Genomic DNA, 17620 nt, shown 5'->3' with positions numbered 1-17620 from the left:
CAGGTGGGGGCGCAGACTGATGTTAGATCCAGTGGTGGGGATCCCACATGTGGCACCAGGCATGTGATCCTGGTGTGGGGAACCCACGTGACATCAGACACATGAGGGCACAGACTGAAGTTATATCCCAGTGTGGGAACGCAATGGCGTCACGTGTGGGTGAGAGCTTGTTTTCAAAAGCTGTTCAATGGAGGTTTCAAATGATTTTAGTGGAACAACAAAGGAAACTTAACAGGTTTCATCACTGAATGCAGTGTTGTGTGAGGGGAAGTCCCCTGCTACATGCCTGGCGTTATGGAGTGGGCAGTGGAGCCTTTATCTTGTGTTGGGTTACAAAACCCCCAGTGTTCCTGGGGAGGACTTTCCAGTGTGATCTGGTTCGGGGTGCTTCAGTCAGTGCAGTATCTTGTTCACCACCCCTTTTGATACAGCCCACAACAATGGTGTCAACAACGTACTTATATATGGTACTTAGCCACACAGTCACAGGTGTAAAGCGAATAGACTGGGGGCTGAGTACACATCTCTGTGGTACTCCTGTGATGATGGAGATTGTGGAGGAGATGTTTTTGCCAATCTGAACTGAGTGGGGTCTACAAGTGAGGAAATCCAGGATCCAATTGCACAAGGATCTATTGAGGTCAGGTCTAGAAGTTTAATGAGAAGCTTTGAGTGGACGATGATTTTAAAGATAACCCAGTAATTTTTATTTTAAACTTACTCAGCATCCCTTATGAGGCAAATGACATCAAGCATTTGCAGCTCCAGTTCCTTAACACTTCTCTCAGGAGTTGCAGCTTGGTGTACTGGTGTAGACGTGGTTACCTGGGAAGCTGGAGGTCTCCCCGAATTTCCAGTAATTTCTTTTTTATTTTGAATAATGCACAAACACCATTTTCAAGATGCTTGTAACATCCTGAACAGATTTTGCAGAAATGCAAAGCCCATATTCATTAGTTTTCTCTTCAGTCTAATACATTCCTTACAGCCAATGTTCACAACATCCCTTCCCTCCCCCCCCCCCCCCCCATCACCCCACCTCACGCTCCTGAGGTCACTTGTCTATTCACTGAAGGGCATTGATCAGAGAATGAAAAATAATGCAACACTCCTTTGTGAGCTGTTACTGACCAAAATAAACTGAAAAAGCTCTGTATCACATGCTGTGAGTTTAATTTCTGTAATAATGAAATTAAAGTTGTAATTTACCCTTTTACCCTGCCTTGTGCTGCATTTAATTCAACCTGTGCTGGTGATGCTTCCCCAGGCACACTGCCCCGTGGGGGCGAGGGTCCTCTCCCAATTCCGACCCCGCAGACTATCCCAACACAAAATGGAAAGGAAACTGCTGTCCGTCCAGGAGGAGCGAGCATGTGCTGTGATTGTTGAAGCAAGCATGAGGGGGCAGGCCTTGAAATGAAACCCACAGATGCTGCAGAACTACGGTAAAATGAGATGGCTTTTTAGAACAGCTTATTGTTGAGCCCACTAGGGGATCATCTGTACTGGATTGGGTGTTGTGTAATGAATCAGAGGTGATTAGAGAGATGGAAGTGAAGGAACCCTTAGGAGGCAGTGATCACAACATGACTGAGTTCCTGTGAAATTTGAGAAAGAGAAGCCGAAATCTGATGTGTCAGTATTTCAGTGGAGTAAAGGAAATTACAGTGGCATGAGAGGGGAACTGGTCAAGGCTTACTGTAAAGGACGGCAGAGCAGCAGTAGCTGGAGTTTATGTGAGAAGTGAGGAAGATATATTCCAAAGAAAAAGAAATTTTCAAATGGAAAAAGTATGCAACCATGGCTGACAAGCGCAGACAAATCCAAAGTAAAAGCAAAGCAGAGGGCATACAAGGAAACAAAACTTAGTGGGAAGAAAGTGGATTGGGAAGTTTTTAAAAGCTTACAAAAGGAAACTAAGAAGGTCATTAAGAGTGAAAAATTGAACCATGAAAGGGAGGTAGCAAATAATATCAAAGAGGATAATGAAAGATTTTAAAGTACATAAAGAGTAAAAGTCAGGTGAGAGTAGATATAGGACCAATAGAAAATGATGCTGGAGAAATTGTACTGGGAGAAAAGGAGATGGTGTAGAAACTGAATGTGTATTTTGCATCAGTCTTCACTGAGGAAAGCTTCTGCAATATACCGGACATTCAAGGGTGTCAGGGAAGAGCAATATGCACAGTCACAATCACGACAGAGAAAGTACTCAGGAAGCAGTATAGTCTTCTGGACCAGATGGAATGTACCCTCATGTTCTGAAGGAAGTAGCAGTGGAGATTGCGGATGCATTTGCAATCATCTTTCAAAAGTCAACAGATTCTGGTCTGGTTCCGGAGGACTGGAAGATTGCAAATGTCACTCGGCTATTTAAGAAGGGGGCAAGGAAGCAAAAAGGAAATTATAGACCTGTTATCTTGATATCAGTGGTTGGGAAGTTGTTGGAGTCGATTGTCAAGGATGAGATTACGGAGTACCTGGAGACATATGACAAGATAGGCCGAACTCAGCATGATTTCCTTAAAGGAAAATCCTGCCTGACAAACCTAGTGCAAATTTTGGAGGAAATTACAAGCAGGCTAGACAAGGGAGATGTGGTGGATGTTGTGTATTTGGATTTTCAGAAGGCCCTTGACAAGGGGCCACACATGAGGCTGCTAAACAAGATAAGAGCCCATAGAATCACAGGAGAGTTGCATACGTGGATTGAGCATTGGTTGATTGGCAGGAAACAGAGAGTGGGAATAAAGGGATTCCATTCTGGTTGGTGTTCCACAGGGGTCCGTGTTGGGGCCGCTTCTTTTTACGTTGTATATCAACGATCTGGATTATGGAATTGATGGCTTTGAGGCTAATTTTGCTGATGATACAAAGATAGGCCCGTAGTGCTGAGGAAACAGAGTCTGCAGAGAGACTTGAATAGATTGAGGGAATGGGCAAAGAAATGGCAAATGAATTAGAATGTCGGAAAGTGTACGGTCAAGCTCTTTGGAAGAAGAAATAAATGGCCAGACTATTATTTAAGTGGGGAGAGAATTCAAAGTTCTGAGAGGCAACAGGACTTGGGAGTTCTCGTGCAGGATAACCTTAAGGTTAACCTCCAAGTTGAGTCGGTGGTGAAGAAGGCGAATGCAATGTTGGCATTCATTTCTAGAGGTATAGAGTATGGGCGCAGGGATGTGATGTTGAGGCTGTATAAGGAACTGGTAAGACTTCACTTGGAATACTGTGTGCAGTTTTGGACTCCTTATTTAAGAAAGGATGTATTGACATTGGAGAAGGTTCAGAGAAGATTCACTAGAAGGATTCTGGGAATAAGAGGGTTAACATATGAGGAATGTTTGACTGCTCTTGGACTGTACTCCTTGGAGTTTAGAAGAATGAGGGGGGACCTCATAGAAACATTTCGAATGTTGGAAGGCATGGACAGAGTGGATGTGGCAAAGTTGTTTCCCATGGTGGGGGAGTCCAGTACGAGAGGACATGACTTGAGGATTGCAGGGCGCCCATTCAGAATGGAGATGTGAAAACATTTTTTCAGCCAGAGGGTGGTGAATCTGTGGAATCTGTCACCACGGGTGGCAGTGGAGGCCAGGTCATTGGGTGTATTTAATGCAGAGATTGATAGGTATCTGAGCAGTCAGGGCATCAAAGGTTATGGTGAGAAGTCGGGCGAATGAGACTAAAGGGGAGATTGGATCAGCTCATGTTGAAACGGCGGAGCAGACTCAATGGCTGACTATCTGAATAGCTGACTTCTGCTTCTTTGTCTTATGGTCAAATGGGCTCCAAGCACCGGACCCTACGACAGCCAATGGGAAATCCTGCAGACCCAAAAAGGGTCTGGTTATTCTTTCTCAATAGACGCACAGACAACAGGAACAGGCCTCTCAGCCCATCCAGTCACTCAATGACCCAAGACCAGTCCATCCTTGCACCCCAACACCACTCCAATCCAGATCAACAGTCTGTCAGGGTTTGCCCCCCAAAGTGGTGGATATGTCTGCTTACCACCACCGTGTGCTCAGACATTTCCAATGGTGAGCTCGTCCCTTCCCTCACTATTAATTGGCTCCTTCCCCCATCCTGCTCCTTGATCCCCCACTGGGACAAACATCCTCTGAGGCTCCATGCTGTCCTCCCCCCTCACACCATCTTTACTCTCTCAGTAAAATCCCTCACCCTCATCCTTCTGCCAGATCACTCACTCCCGGGTTTATAAATGCCCCAAATTACCTCGGAGGGAAATGGAAATAAATCAAGAAGTGGGACATTTACTTTGAGGTTTGTTACGCTCTGACGGGGAGTTCAGCAGAAGCAGGAAATGGGTTCAGCAGTGGCAACAATCTCTCGGCTACTCTGCTTCCGTGATTGGGTGTAACCAGTGATTGACATTGTTTCGCACCAATGGGAATAGCTCAGCTCATAAACCCTCTGTTAACCGTGGTGGTGGGTCAGGTGATTTTTACCTTATGCATTAAAGATCAAATGTCTCAGTGTGAATGTGACACAAGGAACTGCACGCATCGCTGCATCAGATCCCGGTGTGAGGAACCCAGACCTGACATCAGGCGCAGAGTGACGTTATGTGTGGGTGAGATCTTGTTTTCAAAAGCTGTTTAATGGGTGTTTTTAATGATTTCAGGGTACAAAGGAGGAAACTTAACGGGCTTTATCACTGAATCCAGTGCTGTGTGACGTAAAGTCCCCTGATATGTGTCCGGCTTTGCCATGTTGTTGACGGCTGGGCTGCATGGCCTTTTTCTCGAGTTGGGTCACAAAACCCCAAATGTTTCCTGGGAGGATCTTCAGGGTGATTTGATCTGAGGTGGTTCAATCAGTGCGGTGTCCTGTTGTTCACTAATTTCATAAACAACGTGTTTGCTAGTGTAAACCAGAATTGCCAGCAGGGTAAACACAGATTTGTGTCAGTGAACAAAATCTCTGCATTCTTTGTCTCCTCGGAAACTAATCAATCTGACAATGTGGACCACAGATACCGCTTAATCTAAAACTGAGTGAACCATTCAGACAGCTGATCGCCGAGAGGAATCATGTTTGTTGGTCATTAATTTTCACCCAGAGTCATTTGAATGGAGTTAATGTAGAGTTCAGAGGTGTCACCATGAAAGGACAAACACTCTACAGTTTCCCTCCGACCTCCGGCCATAGGTAGTTACGCAGGGACCTCCTGCAAATGGCAGCACAATGCCAACCCCAGCTGATGTCAGCGGGCAGCGGAGAGGAAGGCGCTGATCTCAGGTTCGTGTAAATACATGACTGGTTGCAATGGGAAAGGGTCGGGTCTGAGCCCGACACCTGCACAGTCTGGGCTCTCCAGTGCTGCAGCCCTGGTTTCAGTTTTGCTCCCGAGCCAGGATTGTGGGATCAATTAGTTGTGGTTCCCGAAGCTGGAAGTGTGGACATGGGTGAAGGGGATCTGTCTACGTGTACAGGTGTGGGATAAATCGTGGGAGTGTTGTGGTGGGATTGCCGGGGTGGAGGGTGTTTGGGGCGCGACCTGGGAGGATGGGTCCGGGGGCAAATTAAGTTGTAAACAAGGAAGGATCTGGTCCATTGGATCAGACAGTTCATGTGCCCTAAGAATCTCTTTATATTAATTACTGTCTAATCTTGTTGCGAACATTGTGTTTGTTACACAACCCCAGAGTCTGGGAACAGCTGGATTGTACGAAGCAAAGTGTGATGATGAGAGGCTGTTTATTGCACTTGAGCCCAGTGCCTAGTGATGTTTTCCATGGTTACACCTATTGCAACTTGTCATCTATGTCAATAATTTGGTTGAGAATGTATAGGTTATGGGTAATGAGTTTGCAGCAAATAATTTTAAACAATTACATTTTTTTAAGATCTTAAGTATAAATACTCCCGTCTCCCTCTCCCCATTCAGAACTAACCCCCACTGCAGCTACTTCAGAAGATGCAAGATTTGCAAATGATCAAACACTGAGGTAATGTGAATGACTTTGTAGAGCTGGACTGCTGACAACACATTACCAAATCTGGAGTGATTGCAACTGGATCTGTCAGAGGCAACTGATACTTCTGGGCACATTCTGTCTCACTCCAACTATTTCCTATCTTTGTGCAGGTATGTAATGGGGACAGGACCAATGTCTGAGTAAATGAGACTCACCAAACTTTCTCCTGACTGAATGAATGTTAACTCTGAGTCAGATGGGTTCTGTCCAGTTGATGCTCTCAGTCCTTGGGCAGGTTCACTTGCTGCTGTTCCCTCGTCTACAGTCGTGGTTTGCTTCCAGATGTGGGCTTTTCTTCCAATAAATCTCTCAACACAGGTCTAACTTTAAACAGAAAGACAATGAAACACGTTAACAATGCAAAGGGGAACATTTCTGCTCAATGTACCAAAAAACATAAGCTCACTGAAATTTAATTATTAAAGACAAATATAATGATCTGAGTGAAGAAATCTATAATTGTCCGTCACATGTCACAAACCCTTACATGGGATAGGAAGGAGTCATCGTTCAGTTATGGTAAGACTGAAGACGCAGGAATAGAATTAGGTGATTCAGTCCATCAAGTCTACTCCACTATTCAACCATGGCTGATTTTATTCCAACAGCATGTTCCTGCCTTCCTCCTGTAACCCTGAAGGTGATTAGCAATCTTTTCTGGAAATTTAAGCTATTCCAGGGTGAATGTAATAAAGAGAAACTGGAATTACCAGAAACACTCAACAGGTAAGGAACAGCTGTGGGGAAAGGAACAAATTTGATGATTCACGTTCACAACTTTCGTTACAAAGTCTTCAAATATTTTCAGGTTTTGGTGCAGATCTGCAGCATCTGAAGCTTCTGTTTGATTTTCACTATCTGACAGAGACTTGAGACTGAGGGTGGATTTCCAAACACCATCTGAACCATTTTTCCTGGTGCAAAGATGGAACAGCCCATTTAATCACAGCTTCATCCTATGACGGATGGAATGGGAACTCATTCTCTCCTCAGATTAGCAGTGATTGTTTCCAAATGAACTCGATCACCAGACATCGGAACCCAGATCAGAAACACCTACTCAACCGCTCATAAATACAGGTAATGTCACCTGCGGGTTCATTACTGGGTGACATTCCAGGCCAACCATCACAGGGTCACAGAGCTGTACCTGCTACTTACCTACCCTGGAATCCTCACACACTCCCCCCACGTCTCACATGGAGTAGTCTAATCAGGAATTTTCCTGCAACAAATTTCCAGACACCCAGTCACCACTTCTGATTCATTGGGGAAGGAGGACCATTCAGCCCCATCTGCAGAAATACGGAACTGGGCTGAAGCCAGTTCCACACTGTTGGGAGTCTCCACCCCAGGCTTATTACTCTCCCATTACTCTTTGCTGCCAGTAATGTGCTGCAGTGTCTCAGCCATTCACAGTTCAAAAACTCATACTACCACACCGACAGAACTGGAACCTGATGATCCTCTCACAGATCCATGTAATAATGACCGATTCTGTATTAACTCCGAGGCTAAAAGTGCAACAGAATTGATGAAGACAAAGGTTAAAAGAAAGACTGAATGATGTGGTGGGATATAGGTTGAACAAGATGGTTGATATATATCATTGAGGTGGTGGGATACAGACTGGACAGAGGTTGAACAAGATGGTTGATATATATCATTGAGGTGGTGGGATACAGACTGGACAGAGGTTGAACAAGATGGTTGATATACATCACTGAGGTGGCTGGATACAGGCTAGACAACGGTTGAACGAGATGAGTGAGGAATGAGCAGATGGAACCAGGTGGGAGAAGGGATCAAGGACGATCACTGATGGTCCTCTAGCAATACACAGATACGGAATTAATGATACATACTGTGACACTCTCAGAGGAGGGGGATGGGGGGAGGAGAGGAGGGTCTGGTCGACAGCCCACACCTACATTTGTGGAGTCGGCTGATGGTGCAGTATCAGCTCCCGGCTCGCGAACGGAGGGTCTGAGCTCGATCCAGTGACGGACCACTCCCAAGTGTGCACTCCATCCATGCCAGGTTGCTGTCGATCTTGCAACTCGACCTTTTAAAAAAACACTGCCACATCCATTTTAAAATCGCACGTGGAATATTGTGGAGGATCAAATACCCAAATCCAAACAGCTCTGTTTATTGTTCTTGTGTGAAAATGCTTTTGTGGGGTTATGATGGTATGTTCCAGTTCATTTATTGTTACCTTTTAGCTTGGATTGTACAGTTTTTGCTTGTCTATTTCTGGGCCACCCTAACTGTAAGTGGGGTGTGTGAAGATTACCTCCCTTGTCTGTATGACACTGGTTAGGTTCACTCTCCGGGTCCTGCTGGCTGGTCTATTTTAAGTTTATCACAATAAAACTGCTGAGTTTAATGAGCTACCTCGTCTGTCATTATGGAACAAATGTTCACCACAATACTACTGTATAAAAGATCCCAAAGGAACAAACCTAGAACAAACCACAAGAACTTTGGTATGCTTTGCCCATCACCAAATGTTATCAATGCAGCATATTTTCCATCCGGATACTTCATGGCTTGGTATGGTGACTGCAAGGAACTGCAGAGTTACGGACACAGATCAGCTCATCACAGAAAACAGTTTCCTCTACATGAACTCTTTCTGGATTTCCCACTCTCTCGGTAAAATGAAAGATCCCCACAACCTGGGACATTCTCCTTTCTCACCCACCCCAATTAGGGAGAAGGTAGAACAGCCCCGAAGCACATATCACCAGGCTTAAAACCGGCTTATCTGAACTGAAAAAGTTTTTGAGAAGTTCCAGGAAGCGAGGTGAAGTCGACAGTTTGGGAAGTTAACGGGACTCATTGGCAATATCAGATTTCCTCAACAAAGGAAAAGATGCTTGTGCTGCGCAGCACAAAATGGTGACTGTACTCTGTCGGCCAAAAATCACTGCCATTCCGCGGACTCTCAGCATGCGCGATGTGATTTTCACATCACAGCCGGAAGGGGTGGGGGGCCTCGGGGAAAAAAGCTGCAGGCTGCAGATCTGCGGCGAAATCAGAGCGGAAAGCAGGATACCGTGACCGGTCGGTGCGTCTCCCCGACAATAAACCGGGTCCATAAGACACAGGAGCAGAATTAGGCCGCTTGGCCCATCGAATCTGCTCCGGCGTTCAATCACGGCTGATCTTTTTCTTCCCCTCCTCACAGCCCCACTCCACGGCCTTCTTATCGTAACCTACAAAATCTCCCTCTTAAATAACCTCCAACATGGCCTCCACAGCTCGCTCTGCTGATTTCACAAATTCACTGCACTCTGGCTAAAGAAATTCCTCCGCACACAAAATGCTGTGTTCCACAGTAACTGAGTAAATGGCCGACAGCTCGGGAAGTTACCGGGACTCACTGCCCAACATCAGACAACCAGACTTGACACTGGCCTCAGTACTCACCGATGGGAATCTGAATTCCAGCCCGAGGAGGCGAGGACCCGTTCCCTCCCTCTACCACCCCTCCCCCGCAGACGATCCGCTTCAACAACGAACGGGATGAAAATAAACCACCCCCCACCCGGGGTTGTGTGAGCGCGCAGGGTGATTATTGCGGAGGGTGCAAATTCCACTGACCGACCCAGCAGACTCCGTGAGGAAAACAAACTTGCCCCTCACATCTTCTGCAACCTACCTTATCTTTGACATTTGAACTCTGGGGAAAAATATATCGTCTGCATATTCTACGTATTCCGCTCGTAATCTTTAAACGTCCATCCAGTCTCACCCCAGCCTGCGCCGCTCTGGAGAAAACAACACGTTTGTCCAGCCTCTCGTTATAGCTCATGCCCTCTAATCCAGGCAGTGTCCTGGTAAACCTCATCTGCGCCCTGTCCAAAGCCCCGACATCCTTCCGAGAATGGGGGCGACCAGAACCGTATGAAACACACACAACCCGGACCGACCCCGGCAGATTCTGTGAAGGAAGCGAGGCGAGGCCGTCAGTTCGGGAAAGTTCATCCCCTCCCCCTTCAGGCTTCACCGATCGCCTTGTGTTTCTCTCTCCCTCCCCACCCCCACCTTTTATTCTCCAGTCCTGCCGAAGGGTTTCGGCCGGTAATGTCGACTGTCCTCTTTTCCTGGATTCTGCCCGGCCTGCTGAGTTCCTCCGGCATTTTGTGCGCGTTGCTCGCATTTCCAGCAACTTCAGATTTTCTCTTGTTTGAGTTCGGGAAAGCGAATGGGACTCTGAAGTTTAAATGGACTTTTAAGATAAAGGGAAAGTTAAAGCTCGGGACCGGCATCAACACTCACCAATGGAAAGTCGTTGGTGTCGCTCCGCAGAGAATAATCCGTCTCCGGCTCCCCGCCCCAGGGGGCGAGGACCCGGACCCGCTGCCAATCCGACCACCGACCCACTTCAACAAAGAACGAGAAACACTGCCCCTGCAGCACTGAGCATGCGCAGTGTCATCAGGGCGTCATCACAGCGGTGGGCGGGGCCTCTGAAAGGAACTACCCTGCTACGAGGGAAAACGGGATTACGTGACGGTGGTGGGTCTCCCACGTGTCCCGGTGACTCCGCTCGTCGCCCCTCACACGCTGCCCGACCCACAGCTGCATTTCCCACATTATTTCATATTTACACCAGATACGTTTTGCATTTTTCTTATGTATCTCCCCGTCCGATCCTCCACCTCCCCGGGTCGCGGTTACGGGTTCGATTCCCATCCCGGTCCAACACACAGTTCAGACGCAAAACAGAATTGCCCACACAAAATGCAGGAGGAACACAGCAGGAACGTCAGGAACGAATGGTCCACAGGGCTTCTCCCTATAGATGCTGCCTGGCCTGCTGTGTTCCACCAGCATTTTGTGTGTGTTGTTGTTCACATTTCCAGCATCTGCTGACTTCCTCATGTTTGCTCCAAAACAGAATTGTTCTGGTTTCATTTAAATAAATCTATGTTTATAAACACTAATATCTATTCACTTTCCTCAGGCCTCACTGGACAGGAACACTGAAGCATCAAGTGAGAAACAGCAGGATGTGGCCATTCTAACCAGCAACAAGATGGCGGCTGCTGTCCCATCTCAGCCACATGTTTCTGTCCAATCCTCATTTCCGCGATCCCTTCGCTCTCCACACAACTGCCGGCCTTTGATTTATGTGAGGATGATCGCTGAGTCTCCACCGCCCTCTGTGGTGGGGATTTACAGACATTTACCACCCTCGGAGTGGAGACATTTCCCCTCATTTCAGTCCCGGACCGTCCATCCCCTTTTTCAGAGACTGGGATCCCTGCTTCAACCGGTAATGATGTTGTGCATTTCAGTGTTCACCTCTCAGTCCTCGATTCTCTAAATGAAAGGGTTATATCATTTGATATTTCTCCATATGATGACCCCACCACCTCAGGGATCAGTCTGGTGAATCTTTATTGCACTCTCTATAACAAATACTCTCTAACCTCTTTGTAATTAATTTCCATCTTCTGCAGCCCCGTGTTGCCCCAAACACTCACCTCCCACCCCGTCACTATTTCCACCTTCCCACCTCCCCCCTCGCCTGGATCCACCTCTCAATCCCCAGCTCTTGCCCCATCCCGACCCCTCACCTCTTTTCTCTGACTATTTCCCGTCCACTCTCAGTCCAGAGGGTATGTCCTCTTCAAAATTTAAAGTGGATTGTGTTGGCCCTTTGCCAAAGACTAAAGCTGGCCATCCGTATCTGCTAACTATTATGTGTACTGCATCCAGATTCCCAGAGGCAATACCTCTCAGAAATATTAAAGCTAAAACTGTGGTGAAGGGTCTTACCAAGTTTTTTACTTTATTTGGTTTGCCTAAAAAAATCCAGTCTGATAAAGGAAGTAATTTTACATCTGGATTATTCCAGCAGGTAGTTTATGAACGGGGAACTAAACAAATTACATCATCTGCATACCATCCAGAATCACAAGGGGCTTTAGAAAGATTTCTTTCTGCCCTCAAAGCCATGATTGAGACATATTGTGTTGAAAATGGAAAAGACTGGAATGAAGGAATACATTTGCTTTTGTTCGCAGTAAGAGAGTCAGTACAGGAAACACTAGGATTTACTCCATTTGAGCTTGTATTTGGTTGTAGAGTGAGGGGAACTTTGACCTTGTTAAAGGAACAGTGGATTAATGGGGATGTACATGTTAACTTGTTAGACTATGTTTTGAAGATCAAAGATAAACTACTCCACACCTGAGGTCTAGCGAGACAAAACTTAGATTTCTCAAAACAAAATGAAGTGTTGGTTTGATAGGAGGGCTTGCGAAAGAAAATACCAGGTGGGGATAAGGTGCTTACCTTATGTTGAAGAATGTTGACAAATCCACCTCAGGCGAATCTCAATGGACCGTATAAAATAGTCTCTCAAATTAATGATCTGAATTGTGTTATTAAAACACCCGACCAATGTAAACTAACACAGGTGGTACACATAAATATGATAAAGCCTTATTTTGACAAGCAGGCACCATCTGTGAGTGTTGTTGTCAAAACATATGAATCTGGCAAACCTGCGAATGAAACAATTGACTCGTCTGAGAATTTTCACAAGCCAAACGTGGTCCCAGTTAGGCTAATGAACTCGGTTGTTCTGGAAAACATTGATAACAAGTTGGCTCATCTGCAGCCAAAGCAACAACAACAGCTGAAGGAATTAATTCTGGAGTTTAAAGATGTATTCCCCGTTGTTCCCAAGCAAACCACGGTTGCAGCACATGATGTAGATAATGGTCAAGCCAAACCAATTAAACAACACCCATATTGCATGAATGCAGAAAAGTGTAAATTGCCTGAGCATGGAATTGAATATATACTGGAAAATGGTATTATTAGTCCTTTAGCAGCAGATTGCTCACCCTGTGTTATTGTGCCCAAACCTGATGGTAGTGTTAGATTTTGCACTGATTATAGGAAGGTAAATGCAGTAACAAAAACAGATGCCTATCCTATCCTTAGGGTGGATGATTGCATCGATAATGTTGGAAAAGCTAAATTTCTTACAAAGATTGATCTTTTGAAAGGATATTGATGTGTTCCATTGATGGACAGAGGTAGAGAAATTTCTGCATTTGTGACACCATCTGGTTTGTGTGAATACAATGTTTTACCTTTTGGAAGGAAAAATAATCCAGGAACATTCCAGAGAATGTTTGATTCTGTAATTCGAGGATTAGAACATACAGATGCCTATATTGATGACTTAGTCACAGGAGTGCCACTTGGGAAGAGCATATCTCTGCAGTAGAAAAGCTATTTGACAGGCTTTCCCAGTCCAGCCTTACAGTTAACTTGGCTAAGAGTGACCGCCATGCCACTGTGACCTGTCTTGGCTATGTTGTAGGTCAAAGCAAGTTGGCTCCTGTTCGGGCAAAAGTCCAGGCAATTTCTTCAGTTCCTATTCTGACGCTGAGAAGTTTCTGGAAGAACTTTGCTGCTTTGCTCTTCCTCTGACCAATCTCCTGAAGAAGGGTGAAATGTTTGTTTGGACAGAGATGCATTTGATCGATTGTTATCAGTATTTGAGATTAGGCCAATCAATGTAGTGCTGACAGCAAATTTAATTAGCAGATTGGAGCTGTGGGTGGCAACACAAGTCATGGGTGCACAGAGAGTAAAGGAGAGGGCCAAAGAGACAACCCTGTGGGGTATGTGTGCTGAGGGTCAGAGAGACAGAGGAGATGGAGCCCACTCTTACCACCTGCCGGCGATCTGACAGGAAGTCCAGGATCCAGCTACACAAGGCAGTGTGAAGGCCGAGGTCTCTGAGCTTCTTGTCGATACTTCACGCCTTTGTCTGGCTACTGCTCTGCCCATGACTGCAAGGAACTGCAGAGAACTTTGGAGGGCAGAGAACATCAGAGAAACAAGCCTCCCCTCCATGGACTCTTCCTACACTTGCCCTCCCTCGGAAAAGCAGGCCATGTACTCAAAGACCCTCATAACCTGGTCATTCTCGCTGCAAACCCGCTCCCCCATCGGGGAAGAGATACAAAAGCCTTAAAGCGCGAACCACCCGGCTCAAGGACGGCTTCCTGTCTGCAGTTAAAAGCCAAATGAATGATAAAATGGTCTCGACCTCACAATGTAACTCGACGTGACCCTGCACCATTTGTCTATCTGCACTGCACTTTCCCTGCAGCCACAATGCTTTGTTACAGTGATTATTTTGTTGTATATCAGCTCAATGTACCGTCGTAATGTATCGATCTGTGTGGATGGTACATCAGGTAAGATTTTCACTGTAGATCAGTACATGATGATGATAAACAAATTCCCCATTTGTGTGGAAATATTAGACAGACTGAGCTTCTGATCTGGAACCAAAGTAGGAAACTGAACTGTTGTCATTTCTGAGGAAAGCAAATATATGGAAAAGGATTCAATCTCACATTACGATCCGCGGTAACTGGGAACTGGTGACCGGTGATGGGTCTCCCATATCAATATCAGAATCAGATTTAATAGCACCGGCATATGACATGAAATTCGTTGTCCCTGCGGCAGCAGTAGAACCTAATTCATAACAATAGATTTTAACAATTGTAATTTAAAATAAGAATATACTTATATATATAGTACAAAAATAGAAAAAAAATGTAATAAGCTATTTTAATTGTGTGGAGCAATTTGACTGACTGGGTGTTGCTTTGGAAATTCTGAAGTGAAGCTGAACTAAACTTTACACATTTTTGAGAAACTCAGAGAAATGCAAAAGGCTAAATTCTCACATAAACGGGTCAGACACCCAGAAACATTGGCAGCACTTCAGCACCTCAAAACAGTGGAATGAAACATGCAGAAAGTATTGCAGAGAAAAACCATATTGTCCACCACAACGAGAGGACGTGACAGATCCGGATCTCACTGACTTGTCTGAACGGGTGAAAGGTGAAGCTACACGGACACGTAGAGCAGTGACCCGCAGATGCTGCCGATCTGCAGAAAAACGTGAACGGGAAACGGGATCAGGTGACGGGTGGAGGGTCTCCCTCCTGAACTGGTGACTCTGCTCCTCGCCCCTCACATGCTGCCCGACCCATCCACCGCATTCCCCACATTATTCCATATTTACCCCAGATACATGATTATTTTTCCACACCATATCTTCCCCGATCCTTTTCCCTCCACGTCCAGGTCACAGAGTCACCGGCTCAATTCCCATCCAGGTCCAAAACATAACTCAGACGCAAAAAGGAAATGTTCACGTTTCATTTAAATCAGTTTTGTGTTTCTAAACACTAATTTCTATTCACATTCCTCCAGAGCCTTGCTGGACAGGAACACTGAAACATCAAGTGAGAAACAGCAGGAGGCAATTCAGCCCCTCTAACCATCAGCAAGTTGGCGGCTGCTCACCCATCTCAGCCACGTGTTTCTGCCCTATCCTCATTTCCTCCATCCCTTCGGTCTCCACACATCTGTTTTACGTGCGGACAATCACTGAGTCTTCACCGCCCTCTGTGGTGGGGATTTATAAACATTCACCACCCTCGGAATGGAGACATTTCCCCTCATCTCAGACCCGGGCAGTCCACCCCTGTTTCAGAGACTGAGATCCCTGGTTCAACCGGTAATGATGTTGTGCATTTCAATGTTCACCTTTCAGTCCTCGTTTTTCTAAATGAAAGGGTTATCACATTTGATCTTTCTTCATATGATGACCCCACCACCCCAGGGATCAGTCTTCATTGTATCTTCATTGCACTCTCTCTAACAAATACTCTCTAACCTCTTTGTTCATCCTCGATGGAATTAATTTCCATCTTCTGCAGCCCCGTGTTGCCCCAAACACTCACCTCCCACCCCTGTCACTATTTCCACCTTCCCACCTCCCCCTCACCTGAATCCACCTCTCACTCCCCAGCTCTTGCCCCATCCCCACCCCTCACCTCTTTTCTCTGACTATTTCCCGTCCACTCTCAGTCCAGAGGGAGAGTCTCGGCCCGAAATGTTGACGGTCCATTTCCCTCCACAGATGCTGCCCGACCCACTGAGTTCCTCCGGCAGTTTGTTCTTTGGTCTGTATAACCCGTGTTAGTTTGGGGAGCGGGATTTTACACCATATTCCAGGTACAATCTCAACAAAGCACAAATAATTGTCACTTTGCCCGGACCATTGGCCCCGCTTGCAGGGCAACAGTCTGCCGGTGTTTGCCCCCAATGTGGTGAATCCCTCTGCTCGGCACCACCGTGGGCTCAGACATTTCCCCAGATGAGCCCCTCCTGTCCCCACCGGGACAAACATCCTGTCCGCCCCCTCTCTCACCATCTTCATCCTGTCAATAAAATCCCTCCCTCCCCGGGGAACCGGCATCGAACCGACGGGCCGAGCGGTCTCCTCCTACCTCTCAGCGATACATCAGACTCCGGCCGCAGGAGACGCTTCACAAACGCCCCAACTTCCCTCGGAGGGAAATGGAAATAAATCAGAAAGCGGACATTTACTTTGAGGTTTTCTCCGCTCTGAGGAGGCGCTCGGCGCTCGAGCGGGAGACGAACTCAGCGGGGTAACGCCCACTCGGCCTGTCCGCCTCCGCCACTGGTTGTAACCAGTGATTGACATCGCTTCGCACCAATAGGAATAGCGCAGCTCCTGAACACTCTGTTGGCAGCGGTGGGGGAGGGGCTGGTCACGTGATTATTAGCCCAGCCGTTAAACCGATAAAGCTCGAGCACAGCAGCGCGTGGGTGACGTAAGACACCGCGCACGTGAGGGCAGATCCCGGTGTGGGGAGCCCATGTGTGACGTCAGGCGCGTGGGAACTGTGTCTGACGTCACCTGTGGGCGAGCGCTGGCATTTAAAAGCACCTTAATGGACTTTTCAGTGGGACAACATTAATGACGGGTTTCATCACTGAATCCAGTGTTGTGGGATGTAAAGTCCCCTGTTATGTGTCCGGCTGTGCCGTGTTGTTGGTGGAGTGGGCAGCGTGGTGTTTGTCTCGATTCGGGTCACAACACCAGAATTGCCAGCGGGGTCCACACACAGTGTATTAGTCAACAGAATACACTGTGTGTATTCTCAAGTGAGGAGTCTGTGTGGAGATGCAGCTTCCCTGGAGGTGGACCAAAAAGGACACACCAACAGGTGGAACCAGCTGCGGGAAGACATGATTTTTCAGGTCTGATGACGAGCTGAATGTACCATAACCTTCAGACTGAATCAGAAAACCATTCTGAGGGTATTTGAAACGTCAGAAGCAGAGGAGATGTGATCCTATGTCTCCATCAGACCTCAGTGAGATGGTTCCAGTTATAAAGTGCAGGGATGAAAGCACAGTGTTTGGGGTCTGATTTAATCACTGATTCTGACACAGTGAGAGGGTTAGTTTTGCTGTAAGGAAGCAACATTAATGCAAGAAGACACAGGAACTTCATCAGTTGCCAGTTGTTTAGCAGAAGTGACCAATCTCTATGCTACTTTGACAGAAACAGATATTCCCAGAGGTGAGAAAGGGGTGCAGTCTGGTTTATTTCAGTTTGGAGAGGGGTGTGGAGTTTTGAAATCAATGCCTCGCGGTGCCACCATCGTTAATTTAGCATGTCCGGATTGGTGGATCACACAGCACGGGAACAGGCCTCTGGCCGGCAATACCTGTTC

The 17620-nt window shown here is 46.6% G+C and overlaps 2 protein-coding genes across 5 annotated transcripts in view; both read right to left on the bottom strand.

The window, feature by feature from the left end:
- Positions 1 to 10444, bottom strand: part of LOC132389629 (NACHT, LRR and PYD domains-containing protein 3-like) — a 43796-nt gene extending 33352 nt beyond the window's left edge. The window contains exons 1-4 of one of the 4 annotated variants that reach the window (XM_059962141.1): positions 10293 to 10425; positions 9673 to 9781; positions 7937 to 8084; positions 6161 to 6329 (exon numbers count right to left, since the gene is read on the bottom strand). The gene's annotated coding sequence lies outside the window, so the exon portion shown is untranslated. Of the gene's footprint in view, positions 1 to 6160; positions 6330 to 7936; positions 8085 to 9672; positions 9782 to 10292 lie in introns of all 4 variants that reach the window. The other 3 variants (XM_059962143.1, XM_059962142.1, XM_059962140.1) reach the window with 3 other exon arrangements.
- The window catches only part of LOC132389638 (zinc finger protein 229-like), a 195479-nt gene that overhangs the window by 91893 nt on the left and 85966 nt on the right, over positions 1 to 17620 (bottom strand). The window lies entirely within an intron of this gene.

Source organism: Hypanus sabinus, unplaced genomic scaffold (genome assembly GCF_030144855.1).
Source record: "Hypanus sabinus isolate sHypSab1 unplaced genomic scaffold, sHypSab1.hap1 scaffold_62, whole genome shotgun sequence".
Classification (NCBI taxonomy): Eukaryota; Metazoa; Chordata; class Chondrichthyes; order Myliobatiformes; family Dasyatidae; genus Hypanus; species Hypanus sabinus.
The sequence above is the reverse complement of the archived record's forward strand: the minus strand, read 5'-3'. Positions and strand labels throughout refer to the sequence as shown.